The sequence below is a fragment of the Tursiops truncatus genome, chromosome 13, assembly GCF_011762595.2.
Source record: "Tursiops truncatus isolate mTurTru1 chromosome 13, mTurTru1.mat.Y, whole genome shotgun sequence".
Classification (NCBI taxonomy): domain Eukaryota; kingdom Metazoa; phylum Chordata; class Mammalia; order Artiodactyla; family Delphinidae; genus Tursiops; species Tursiops truncatus.
In genome coordinates, this window is record NC_047046.1 from 84879046 (window position 1) to 84892632 (window position 13587).

Genomic DNA, 13587 nt, shown 5'->3' on the forward strand with positions numbered 1-13587 from the left:
GCAAACAATGGATAATTTTCTTTCATTGCTGATTATGTTAATATTATGATAATGTATTTAAAAACATCTAGTTGTGTAGTATACTTCAAAATTACTCTTAAAAAAATGACGGTGTCGTGTATTTCCTATCGAGGGACTGGTTATGTTTACTGTGTAGAGGAATTCATGGGGAGCTGTTCCAGTTCAAAGATAAGTGCAGTTGGATTTGGGTGGAAAGTTAAGAGAGTTTATGGTAATGTGCTGGAAGGTGTAATCAAGTTCAGAAAGTTTCTATAGTACACATGCAGGTCAGTAGCTAGAACTATTTCAATGTAAGATGGTTTTCTCCCTACGACTTGTAATTCCTTCCGTTATAAGAGGTTTTGGTGGTGTTGGCGTTCAGAAGTATTACTTCAGAAATCACTCTGTCGCACTCTGGTCGTTTGATGGGTACACGTGGTGGGTGCGGACCTTGTTAGCTGTTTTTCGCTAATGTGCCTCGAAGCATGTTGCAGCTGGAGAGGGGCTGAGACCTTCATCCTGGGCAGTGCCCACTCGACAGCATACTGCATCGGCGGAGAATGGGGGAGGGGGTCTGGGCCGGGGGCGGGGAGCAACGGGAGACCCCTGAGGTCTGGGTGGTGGTGGCTTGAGTGCTTCTGGAAAGGCACGGTTCCTAGGGCTGAGTCCCCGTTCACGTTTCAGCCCGTGCATTTTCACTCCACCTGAACGCCAGCATCACCGTGGAGGAGGCCGGGGGAAAGGTTAACCAGTTCTGTGCTGCCTGATGATGTGGGGGGAATGCCATCCGCAGAAAGTTCTCCCCCAGCGCATCTGTTCCGCCAGGCGAGCTTCCGCTGTGGAGTCGAGTCCTGGGCAGGGCTTTGCCAAGAGTCTGGCTGCCGAGGAGGAGGCAGGGTCTGGACCTCACTCCCTCTCTGGGCGAGGGGTGAGGCCTCAGGACCCAACACAAGGCTCCTTGGTTCTCAGGGGCTGGTGTGAACAGTGTCGCAAACAAAATATCCCGAGAACTAGATAATCATCGATGACGTGAATTCACGTTTTCAAAGAACACTTTCGACCACCACTCCCTCCGAGGAAAACAAAAACTTAATAAACTGCGTGGGATTTTGAATTGATTTCTTAAAAACTAGTTTCTCTCCTCCCGCACCCAGTTTTTCCTTTCTTCTGGTTTTTATTTTATGGACCAAAGGAAGCATTTGTTATAGCAGTTTTCTTACTGGGCAGAAAGAGGAAAATAAGGATTATTTGTATTTGGGGGGCATTAAGTTGTCTCCTGGATCATCTGTTTTTGGAGAATGGAATCCTTGTGCGGGTGTGTCTTTGTTGGACTCTGTTCTCTCTTGCTGGACTGCAACTTTAATAATGCAAGACGTTCGTGTCTCCTGCAGAATATGATGCATCTGTGTTTCTACCTGTATGGGTGCGTCAAGCACAGCATGTTGTTACATGGATCGTGGAAAGAAGGGGCTTAAGGAGACTGAGGATTCTCAAGTGGTAGCTAGCAGTCAGAGGGTGATGACAGGATAATGACACAGCTCAGGAAGACAATGTATATTGGGTCGATGGTTGTAAAAAGAAAGACCCAGAAGAATATAAAAATTCAAAAATACACTGAAAATGGAAAGAGGTGTGCTACCCAGTTGCAGTCATTGGGTTTTGGGGGTACGTGCTTTCCTCCCTTCCCCCACTCCCCTCACCTTTTTCATTTTTGTCATCAAACCCCAATACCCTGACTTTCTCCATAGGATGTGCGAGATGGTTGAATCGTAGACAGGGCTGATATTAGGAAGGGATTAACTGCTACCAAAACCCAGGTTTCAAACAAAAGCCAGGACAATTTAGGTAGATTAGAGCAAAGGAAAAAAAAAATATGTGCATAGGAAGGGTATTAAAGCTGACAGATGAACAGGGCGAGGGACGAATTTTCCTGCAGCAGCTGTGTCTGCCGCCATAATCTTGACAGGTGTCAATTAAGAATTACTGCCTGCTGGAACCATTTTTCCAGCCCAGCTGTCTACGTGTGAAAGAAATAACACTTTACCCTTGTCACTTTGTTAGTTCTTAGCTATAGCCTCGAAATGAGTGTTGGTGTGCTAATCGATAACTAGTGTATTAGCAATTTTGCACATTGATTTATGAAGGGGAGCGGCCCCTCCTGTACAGTTATTAGCTGCTGATTAAATGTGCCTATACCCAGCTAAGGGTGGATATATGTTCCCTGAGAGGCCAGGTCTAGAACAATCTTCCACGAGACTATGGTTGAAAACACGTTCATCATTGTAGGTCGTGAACAAGACAAGCCCCACTTAGCCGAGGGCGGCAGCAGCACCTGTACACCTCGGGGGGCTGCGGCCCGGGTCAGCCTGCCCCCCTCCGTCCTGGGCTGCCCGCACCCACGCCGGCCTCTTATTGTTTTCTGGTTCCTCTCGGAAAAGCCTATAAAAGGGAGATGGTAAATTACCCCAGCACCAGGCTCAAGTTCACGATGGACAAAGGGCGGAAAGCGTTTTCTTGGAACTTTCTGGAGGATAAGGTGGAGCCTCGCGGAGAGCTACCTGACCAGGAGGGAAGTCAGGCAGCGCTGCCTGCTGGCGGGACTGTTTGCTGGCTTCCAACATCCGTGACCATGTAGATATTTTACTGTTTTTTTTTTTTTTCAAGAATAACAACCGCAATAAAAATAGATAATGCTAGAGAATATTAAGAATTAAGATGACCGAAGACAGAGTTGATTTGCCAAGAAAGGTTGAAAATATTTGTGAGTACGTTTGTGGTGCTGTGCTGGAACAGTGGAAATCCTTTTTTAAATGATACAGTGTACTCAGTATTGATTTCGGGGAACAGTAGGCTGCTGACGGAAAGCAGTACTGAAGGAAAGAATCTGACCTAAGAGATCAGGGTTGTGAAATGTAAATATCAGTTCGAATGTTTGATATATTTAATATAGTTAATGAAAAGGTATAGCTGGGCAGAAGAGTAGGAGGTAATTTGTTTTAAGGTTTTATCAATAGGGTTGGTAGAGGATGTCCTTACGCACAAAATAAAGCACCACTGTATTTTTCACCCGCGAAGGTATTTATTTATTAAGTTGATAACATTTTGAAAAGCAATGAATATAATTTTGGGGACAACAGTTTGCTGTTGCGATAACACTCCTTGAATTGTATACAGCCTCGCGAGATCATTTGTCCTTGAGACAAACTAAGCGCCATTGTTATGACATCAGTTAGGTGAAGTAGAGGTTAAATCCGAAGTAGTTGAGGGCCTTCCTTGCTATAGAATAATCGTAATCTTTCCCACGGAGCCTTTGCTTTTTGATGCAGCCATGGATTTTAAAGAATTCTTGAACTCTTTCTTGCAGACTTCTTTTTTAGGGGGAAAAAAAAAAACAAACCCAAGAACAACCCAGTGTTCTTTGGGAATGCGAAAGCCCTTTAAGAGCAGCGATACTTGATACAGTCCTTCTTGCTAGAAATTTTTCTAATAATGAAATAAGTGATGCGGTGACCATCTCTGCACACGTGATCCTGGTCGCGTGCGTCTGTACGTGTGCCTTGTGTTGTGTGGTCCCTGTATGCCATAGGTGCAGAGGTGTGTACAGCACACTTGCCCGCATACCTGTAGACATGGAAATACCTGTAATCTGTGCCTTGTCACACAGGGGAATGGCAAATCCCAGTGTCTGTTCTGATGCCATGCTGTCCAACTGTTTACGTAACCCATGCTGAAATGTAAAAACCTCAGTACTGTCAGGAGTCAGGGGCCTCACACGCATTTCACAGCAAACTGAGCAAGGAAGAGTTTGGCTACATTTAAAAATCCAGTTTGTTAATATTTCCTTCCAGAGGAGCCTTACAGAAGCACGAAAATCTAGGTGGACCTTGCAGGCTGGGTCCTTCTGCATTTAAAACACTGTGCTCCACGTGTGGATACAGCGATAGTTGACACTGACTTTAAGAAAAAAAAGGTTAGTTTTTTTGCGTGTGCCTATTTTCTTCGGAGTCATAGAAAATAGTGAAGTGTGTATAGATAAGCAGCTGAACCAAGTCTTTCTTACATTTTAACTTCACCGCAGAAATAGATTGTTAAATTTATGTACTTGGAAAAACCCAACAGAGCTGCTTACTGACAATTGGAATGAACAGGCCTCCAGTTACCATTCTTAATGGTTATTGTCAGGCAAGGGGAAGGGGATCGTTTCTAGAGAGTGTTCGGGGCTCAGCCCTGGTTGGGTGCTTCCTCCTTTCAGTCACCTGCTTGGATTTGCTGGTTGGGGAATATCTGGATTGGAGTTCTGTTTTAATTAGCGTTAAATTGTTGAGAGAGTCCATTGTTTCACAGTACAATCAAACCCAAGCATTAAGGTCTAATCCCAACTTTGATGTTCTTTTCACTTGGTCTTGCCTAGGAAGGCCTCTGGGCTCCACCGCCTGCTAACCCTTTGCGTGTTTCCCTCGTTTCTGGCTCTGCTTCTGTTGTTCGTCCACAGGCTGCTGCAACAGTAAGCAGGTTTTTGAGATGATAGACATTTTTTTCTTTCTCTGTCCATTGTGTTTTTCTGAAATTCTGCGCCAACACGGACAAGGATCTGTCTTTTGTTTTTAAAGGAAAAAAGTCGAGACTCAGAGACACGATTATAGATTTGACCATTTCTCTTTTCTCGGCAAAATGTAATCCAGGATTTCCTTATTCTCGTGATTGTGGCACATTCTGCAGGAAAATAGCCAAGTAGAATCCCTCCAAGCTACCGTCACAGGGCTGCTTCCCAGGCCTGTGTTTCTGCTCGCAGCAGGGCCAGCGTTAACCATACGTATTGAACCCGATGTGCGTTTCCAAATTTGAAATATGGGCATCTCTGCCTCAACTTGCTAGCTGCAGTTTTAAAAGGTGTGTCCCGTAGTTCCTTTCTGGAGGAAATTAGCATATGGTAAATATAGGTCAAGTACTTACATGCTTATAAATTCCACTCTGAAGCTTGCTTGAAGGCGTGGATATATAGGAGGGAGTGATGAGCTGGGACTGAATCGAGGTTTAGAAAATTTGGTTGTAAAAAATCTCCTCAGTTTTTAGTTCAAAGTAAAGTGCATCTTCAGCAAGATCAGATGATGAAATAAATTAAATCAGCAGTGAAGGTCAGTATACATTCTGACTTGGGAATGTGAACTTTTCAGAAACCTGTATTTATTACATTTTACTATTTTTAAAAGCCAGCTGCAAGATTCATAGCAAGAAATGGTACGACATACCATTGAACACTGAACTGAAGTGAAGGCCCTTTTCAAAATGGTTAATACGCCTTATTGGCAAGTCATCCCTGGCACTCGTGTCATTGTTACAGCACAGCTTTAAAATATATGGATTTAAAACGCAACTATCGTGACTAATATTTATTTCAAGTACAGAGTGTGTCACAGCGGTGGGCCATCCTATTATTAATGCAGTAAACTGTGTAATGCTCTATAAGAGCCTGTCCTGCTTCGGTTCTTAGCGACATGAAAATAACAGTAAAACATGTCTGTTTTTTCCTGCTAAGCTTTATTGTTACCTGGGAAGGTACTGGCATCCGGAAAAGCCAAACGCAGACAAGTAACATGACCATAAACCATGCCTTAGCGTTACTGTGCTGTGCAGAAATCTCTTCGCGCTGCCCCCCCAAACTTTGAGAATATATATATTTTTAAAAATTTTAAAATCGAAGGAAACTGCTGTAACTCCAGAAAGTAATTGGAAATAAACAGTCTAGTAAATATTCGAAGTCAGCCAGGAAGTAACTCAGATTGTTAGTACTCAGTGAATTACACTTGAAACACTGATAACATTTATGAAAATAGCGCATGGGGGGGTTTGAAAGGAAGCAGCATACGGTCTGTGTTTTACAGCTGCAGTTTGTGTGGTTGTGAGCCAGGGGATGGGGTTACCTTGCCGTGTTTTATTTTGTGCCGGAGCGAAGTTGCCTTACTTTTATTCAGCAGGTAGTGAACTCATTATTTGGCATTATTTGTCCATTTAAAATCGAGAAGAAGAATTTATTTTAGAAAAAGGAAGCAGAAGGAATCTCATATCTAGGCGAATCGGGAGATGCTGAGAGGGATTTTTGAGCGTGTTTGCCTCCCACTTTCCATGAACTGGGAAAACGAGTGTCTCAAAAGCTCTCAGAGAAAACCAACTTGGAACTGCGGTGATCACAAAAGAGCCTTGTCTCCTGTCTCTCTTCAGCTCCTCCCCTTTTCCATGCTGAGTCCCTGGGAGCTGGTGTCATGGGGCGGAGGAATGGCCCCAGACCCTCCACCGGTTCAGGTTCAAGGCCGTTGACACCTACCTGTGCCCAGCCCCGCGGGGATGGCGGGAGGACCGGCTGGGTCCCTCTTCCCCCTGCCACCTTCTGAGTTACTTAACAGGAGATGCTAAGGGCTGGCTTTAGGGAGGCTACGTTTAAGCCGAGTTCTCAGACACTCCCCGCCCCCCATCCTGCTCTTTTTTTATGGAAACACATTCAAATCCACTAGGTGCTGTGCGCATGGTAACCGAATCCCCAGGTTCTCAGGCGCTTCTCTGGAAGTCGGAGCTTGTGGTGTTTGGCTAAATTTCTGGGAGTAGCTGGCTGAAGGCATTAGACTACTGAGAGTCTGGCTGATTCCCAAAGGGTTTCTGCAAATTAATCACCCTCTGAGCTAAATTTGTTTATAGACGTATTTGGAATGGAGGAGATCGCGTGGGATGCATTCTCTCCATTTGTTCTGTGGAACACCTGCTCAAAGTGTTAGATGGCAGCGGCCCTTCCATTCCTCCTGGTGCTGCAGGACCTGGTATCTCCCGATGGTTGCAGCGGTGATGACAAAGATAATAATACATTTATGCCTCCGTTTTTCCTCCTGGGAATCCAGGGCCCTGAGTTATCTCCCCAAGAGTTGAGGTGGTCCAAGGGCTTGAGGGATACGTGGAGATTTTATATATGTATAAATTCGTGTGTCTGTTTCTATAGCAATTGCTTCTTAAAAATAATTTAGTACTTTAATACAAAAGCAGTAGATGGATTTTTATGTGCTTGTAGAGGGAAGTTTTTTTTTTTTTTAAGTTTCACACATGTTCAGTTTTAATGGGTAATAATTACATCTTTGTGTTTTGATGTCAGGCTGGTTATGAGGCCTAATTCTGCAGGCAGGCTCCTCATTGATTCACTGGGAACCGCTGATTTGAGAGAGACAGGGAGAGAGCTGCAGGCCAGGATCCCCTTCTGTTTTCAAGACTAGTTAACACTTAAGTGGCTCCTTCAGTCCCGTTTCTGCAGACACATTTGTTTTCCCAGCCTTTCTTTCCAGGCCCTGGAATCGAATACACATATGGTTTTGTGGTTAGGTCGTTTCTGAAAGGCGGATTCCTTAAAAAATAAAAAAAAATTGTCCCCCCCCCCCCCCCCACTCCCTGCAACCAACCCTCTTTCTAGGCATCCTTTCCCCACCTCCTGACTCCAGTTTGTGGCTTGCAGGCCTGAGTCACTGCAGCTCTGCCCTGTATATGCAGGGAAGACAGTAAAAATGAGCGCTAATCAATCTTTCTGGGAGAAGCAATGGGCGTTAGAAGGCCGCTATCCTGTGACTAAACACACCCCTTTTATGGAGTGTTGGTACTAATAAAGGACAGCTTATTACTGAGGCAGAGACCAAAGCCTGGATGAGGTCAACCCTGACTGACATTCATCAGTCATTGTTAATGATACTTTTTCCCGTGCTTTCTAAGGGATTCTGAGCACAGTGCAAATCATTCAGGGGTCATTCATAGTTCATGTACCCACAGATGGCAAAGGTTTTGAAAGACTTTGGTTTAAACTTGTTAAAAAAAAAAAAAAAGGATCCTCACTTTTTTTTTTTTTTTAAAGGAAGGGAAAATACTCCCAAACAAAACATAGATTTTTCTTATTGGAACGTGTTCATGTTCTTTCAGCCTAATAGACGTTTTACACACTATGGTGCTTGTGCATTATTAAAAGAGACATAAATTTATGTTTTATGACGTCTGTCTTCTTTAATTATTACCTTTGATGTCTATTGGTGACTAAAGAGAGCTTAACAGGATTTCTTTCTCTTCTTAAATTTCGTGTCATGAAACCCAGCTAGTCCCTGACACATGTGTGTTCCTCACCTTCAGGATTATTTTATAAATCCCTTTCTGATGAGCGGAAGTGTCAAATCAAGGACAGGTCATAAAGTAAAAGTATAAACCTTTTAAAGAGGGACCTTGGTAATATATAAACATTCTGCACACTATCTGAATTTTTTATGGACTAAAGAAAAATTATATTTCAGCCGGAGGAAGGGAGAAGTTTAAACATCAGCCTGTGTTTTAATGTATGATTTTTTTTTTCCCCCTCATGCTCTTATTTATAGCCATGGAAGAAGCCATTGGTGTTCGAGGCGATTTTAAACATTTTGACTCGATTTGGAGCCCGTCTGTGAACTGTACACGTTTAAAGTCGGAGGCCGACTGTACATTGATTCTTGAGTCCCGCGTTGTACACCAGGGGAAGCCCCAGATGTGGGGCAGAGGGCTGGGTCTTTGTTCTTTCACTAAAGTTTTTTTTCTTTTCTTCCCTGAACCTCAGTTTCCTTACTGTAAATGAAGGGTTTAGATTATCAGAGGCCCCCCAGAGGTTGCTACTCTACCACTCCATGATCCACTCAACCCATCTTAGCACCCTGAGTTGGAGGGTGCAGCTGTCATGAAGCAACAGCTGTCCCTTTTGTTTTTTATAAAAGCTGGTTGTGCACAGAGAATTTGTGTATGGTAAAATTCGAGTTTCTTTTTACGTGTAAAATTGGAAGTAAGCTGAAGCTGACATCAACAGCTTCCGGGCCCTTCTGCCACGTGTGTGTCAAGGCATATGGAAGTATGTCCCCTCACAGAAGACCCAGAAGTCGGACCGGGTGGAATTCTTGGTAGCAAGAGTGTGTGAGACGATTGCTCGTGATGATGGGTGAACAGGACTTTGGGAAATGCTTCCTGGGTTCCCTGCATCTTAAATCGTGGAAGGGGAGGCTGGAAACCTGACGGCGGCTTTTTAAAGCGAAGTGGCTTACTCTTTGTTACGGGACTATGGGGTATTTTGAATTGACTTCAGCAGGTGTTTTTTGACCATCTGCTGTGTGCAAGCGAGGCGTGGTGGTAGGTGAGTGAAACTTCGGCACTCACAGCGACATCGTCGGAGATGTGGCTTCTTTTTTTTTTTTTAATTAATTTATTTTGGCTGTGTTGGGTCTTCATTGCGGTGCGCGGGCTTTCTCTAGTTGCGGCGAGTGGGGGCTACTCTTCGTTGCAGTGCGCGGGCTTCTCATTGCGGTGGCTTCTCTTGTTGCAGAGCTCGGGCTGTAGGTGCGTAGGTTTCAGTAGTTGTGGCTTGTGGGCTCTAGAGTGCAGACTCAGTAGTTGTGGCACTTGGGCTTAGTTGCTCTGCGGCGTGTGAGATGTTCCCGGACCAGGGCTCGAACCCGTGTCCCCTGCATTGGCAGGTGGATTCTTAACCACTGCGCCACCAGGGAAGTCCCGGAGATGTGGCTTCTAACCGTTCCTTCCATGAAGGTGTACATGTGACTTTCCCAACTGCGAGTGGGCCCCTTCTCTGTCCGTAACCTCAGCATGTCCTTTTGAACATCAGAAGGGACCTCACAACCTCAGCAGGTCTTTTGGAGACGAGGAATGGGGATCCCGTTTCCTGGAGATGCAGCTGACCGTCCACACATTATGTGCCCGATGGGCACATCCTGAGTGTGCAGCCCAGAGCCCTTAACTGGAGATGCCTCCTGCTACTGGGTTTGCCTTCCTGCTGTTTCTTAGGAGGACTAGGGATCGCTCCAAGCCATGAGTGCTCTGAGAACAGGTTCTCCATGTGGAGTTTTGGGGCACGAGTTGTTGAGAACTCAGCCCAACGAAAGCCACTTGGTTGAGAGGCCGGCTTGCTCCGCATGAATGTCAAATGTCAATTTGTTTGTTAAAGCGTAAGGCTTAAAATATAGTCTGTGCTAAACAGTTAGTGTGGAAATAAGTGCTATCTCCAGGAAAACCCCCATAAGGGGGATCAGATGTAAAAGATGTGCAAGAGGAAGTGGTGTGTGTGTGTGTGCAAAACTAGCAACGTATTTTCAAGGCAGAGTTACACACACACATGTAAACGGTTGGCTGCAGCACACGCATGTCTTGAATATTCAGACCAAATAAGACCTGAGAGGGAAAAAAAAGTATTTGGATGTAGCTGTTCGTACATTTAATTTTCCTTACACAGTCAGTAGATAGTCTGTCTCCAAGGAATGGGTCTCTCTCTGCTCCCCGCTCCCCCCTCCCTTGTTTTTCTAGAACCTTCCACCATTCCCATTGGTGAGCCCACTGAGTCTTTGCTTCCTCCCTGATTGCCCTCTGGAAGACATCTATCAGGCACTGTCTTATCTGTTTGTAAGGCAGCTCAGGCCCCAGATTTAAGTCATGGGTTCTGGCTACAAGTTAGAGTGTGATTAATAATTGACTAATGTAGCTTTTATTTATCACAGGCTAGCACATTTCGCCATTACTGAGTTAATTTATGTTAAGTGTAAGCTGTCGTTCAATCTGTTTTTCAACCTTTTTTTTTTTTTTTTTTTTTTAATCCTAAGTCTATCTTTCACTTTTTGAGAAACAAAATCCTTATACAGGGTACAGGCTCGCTCGGTGCCAAAAAGTTGATTTCCTTTTCACTGGAGCCATACATCACCAGCCCTCCCAGCTGCACTGTCAGCCTGTGACAGAATGACATGTGTCATTTATCAAAGGGGCCAGGCTGGGCCTTGGGAAAGGCTGCCGACAAAGCCTGAGAGAGTTCATTTTGCAGTCCCCTCCTACCCTCTGTAAGCCCCTTGCCAGGAAAGCCTGTGATGTTTCTGTCTTCACAGCATTACTGTAAGTCCTTCAACCTTCACAGAATTAACCCTCCTCACCTCAGCGCACAGCAACCATACAGGGTCCAGCCGGAGGGGGTCCGAGACCCCAGCAGGGGCTTGGTGCAGCCTGGGATGCCCCCCCCAATTGCTGTGTAGGTACACCCCACAAAGTGCAGCCTCTCCTTTCTCCTCCCACTTTTCAGTGACTTTAAGAATTCAAACCCTAAGTTTTCCCGAGCACGACAAGGTCAGAAGCGTGAAGAACAGTGATAAAGAGTTTCCCTTGTATTAAAGAAAGTCGGTCCCCCGCTCCTCCCGGCAGAAGTTTGGTCTTCTCTTTATTTTAGGGCTTGCCTAGTGAGTGTTGTACTCCAAGCTATTTTTGACACCACCTACTAAAACCCAATAGATGTTTCTTCTCCTTCTCTGTTGCTTAGAATCTTAGAATCTGCCCCCCGCAAAGACGGTGATGGGGTTCGGTGTCACCCTTGCTTGAAAGGATATGTTTTGAGGAGGAAGAGAAAAGGCTACCCTTACCCCCCAGATTGCATACTTTCCCTGTGAGTCCCGAAACCAACCGAAAACAACCAAAGTGAAAAGGAAGAGAAAAAATCCGCCAGAGGGGAGTGCAGTGTTAAAATATAAAAGCATTTGGTTAAAAGGAAAAAAATTTTTTCTCCCCCTTGAAGGGAAGAGTTTTGCATTTTAATCCTGTGTGAGAATGTGAGAAAAGTTATTGTTTCTCCCATCGCTACCCCTTTGTACTTTGTGTCCTCCCAGGACTGAAGTTATTTACAGCTTCAGATATCATTTAAAGAGATAGCTAAGCAGACTGTTCCCTCAGCCAGGAACTTTCCAGAAAGAAGTCCTATAAATTAGCCATTGCTCAGGAGTGGCTGTTTTCTAGGCAGAGCTGGCCCTTTCATTTGTCTACATAAGGCTAATTTATTTTTGCAGCCAGATGTGAGCTGACAGCCCTCACTCAGAGCTTCCTTCTCCACCGTCACGAGGTCAGGAAAACAGTCACGTTTCCCATTTTACAGAATCCCCATCAACATTATGGAAGATGGATGTATCTTTAAAGCAAAGATTGATTGTGGATATCGGAGTTATGGTGCCATTATCATGGTGAATATTATTTAGACTTGGGCTATACAAGGCTGTAACTTGAGACCCAGCCAGGGGAGGGACAATCTGGAAATGCGAATCCATGAACTTTAATGGATGGATGTTTTTTTCAAAGCTCAACTCACTATAGCGTGATTTACTTTTCTTACAGAAAGGAAACAAGCATTTCAGTTTTAAAGGGACAGCACACCGGCTTGTCCTGTTGAGTGGGTGCCCGCCCCAAGGCCTCCCCGGGGAGGTGGAGGCCAGTCAGAAGTGCTGAGAAAGTGAGGTGGCCCAGCCTGTGGCCCTGCAGACATGCCCAAGCTCCAGAGCTTCCTTATCCCTGTAGGACTCCGATCCGATCGTATTAGAAATGGAGTTGCACCCCAGAGCGTACCATTATCAGGGAAACGGTTAAGACGCTATTTATTTGAAGCCAGCTAGCCTCTCCTAAGTGCTACAGATAGCGGCCATTTATATTTAGGGAGACAAATGAAGCCGAAACGCTTCTGTGTCAGGAGCATGAAGCTTTGGGGAGAATGCGCAGTTATCTCCGGGTGTCTAAAGGTAGGAGCATATGCAGTGGAAGGCGTCTCATCGACCTAATTAATAGCGGCTTTTCTCACCTCGCTTTGCTGTGCCGGAGTTTCTGATGCTGGCTCAGCTGGGGGCTAAGGGATCTTCCCGCCCAGGATCAGGGCATCAAAAGTTCAGCCTTGCAAGGACTGGCTCTCCTATCTCTGTTCTTAGAAAATTGTAGCACTGGACATCCCAGTGGATTTGCAATTCCTTCATGGGGTGGATCCCGGAAGCTCGAGTGTCAGCACACCCACCCGGGTGGGGGGGGCGGCAGGGGGTGCTCGCTTCATTTCGGACAGGTCGCTCCACCTGCCATACCTGGGTCGAGAGCATTGTCTGCCTGGGGCATGGCTCTTTTGCCCCTAACTCATTTATGTGTTGCTAATGTTGCTTGATTTCTTTTCTTCCATTTCAGGGTGGTGGGTGCAGATGGTGGGTGGAGGAGCTTCTGAAAGTGAGTGAGGCCCAGCCCAGCTGGGCGGGTGTTGGGCAGCTGCGCCTCGTCCATCCTGGTGCCGGCCTGACACGGGGCCCCGGGGCCAGGTGCTCTCCGTGGAGCCGGGTCGCGCTGACCTGCAGAGGGCCGCCACCACTGGCCCCAGAGCAGCTCCTGCAGAGGGCTGCCACCACTGGCCCCAGAGCAGCTCTGAGGCTCAGACTGTCACCTGGACTAACCACCCTTCCCGCCCCCTTCGGGATTTAAACATAGACAGTTCCTTGCAGTTGTGCAGTGCACTGAACCCAAAGTCATTCCTTCTTTTCAGCATTGGAAACTAATTAGCTTTCAGGGGGTGCCCAGTCTGATGGGCACATGCCAGGCTGCGGGACTCCCCAATGCTTGTCTGTTCGTAAAGTTGCTCCAGGGCGTGTGTGTGTCCCCGGAGACGCTGGGCTCCGAGAGGGCAGGGCCGCCTAGTCTCCCTTCCCTCCGAGCCCAGCACAGCGCGCTTGTGGGATGACTGCGCACCTCGGTGAGAAAGGCCTGGCTCCTCCA

General features: G+C 46.0%; 1 protein-coding gene across 3 annotated transcripts in view; it reads left to right on the forward strand.

Annotated features, from left to right (window-relative positions):
- The window catches only part of TSHZ1 (teashirt zinc finger homeobox 1), a 77426-nt gene that overhangs the window by 6740 nt on the left and 57099 nt on the right, over window positions 1–13587 (forward strand). The window lies entirely within an intron of this gene.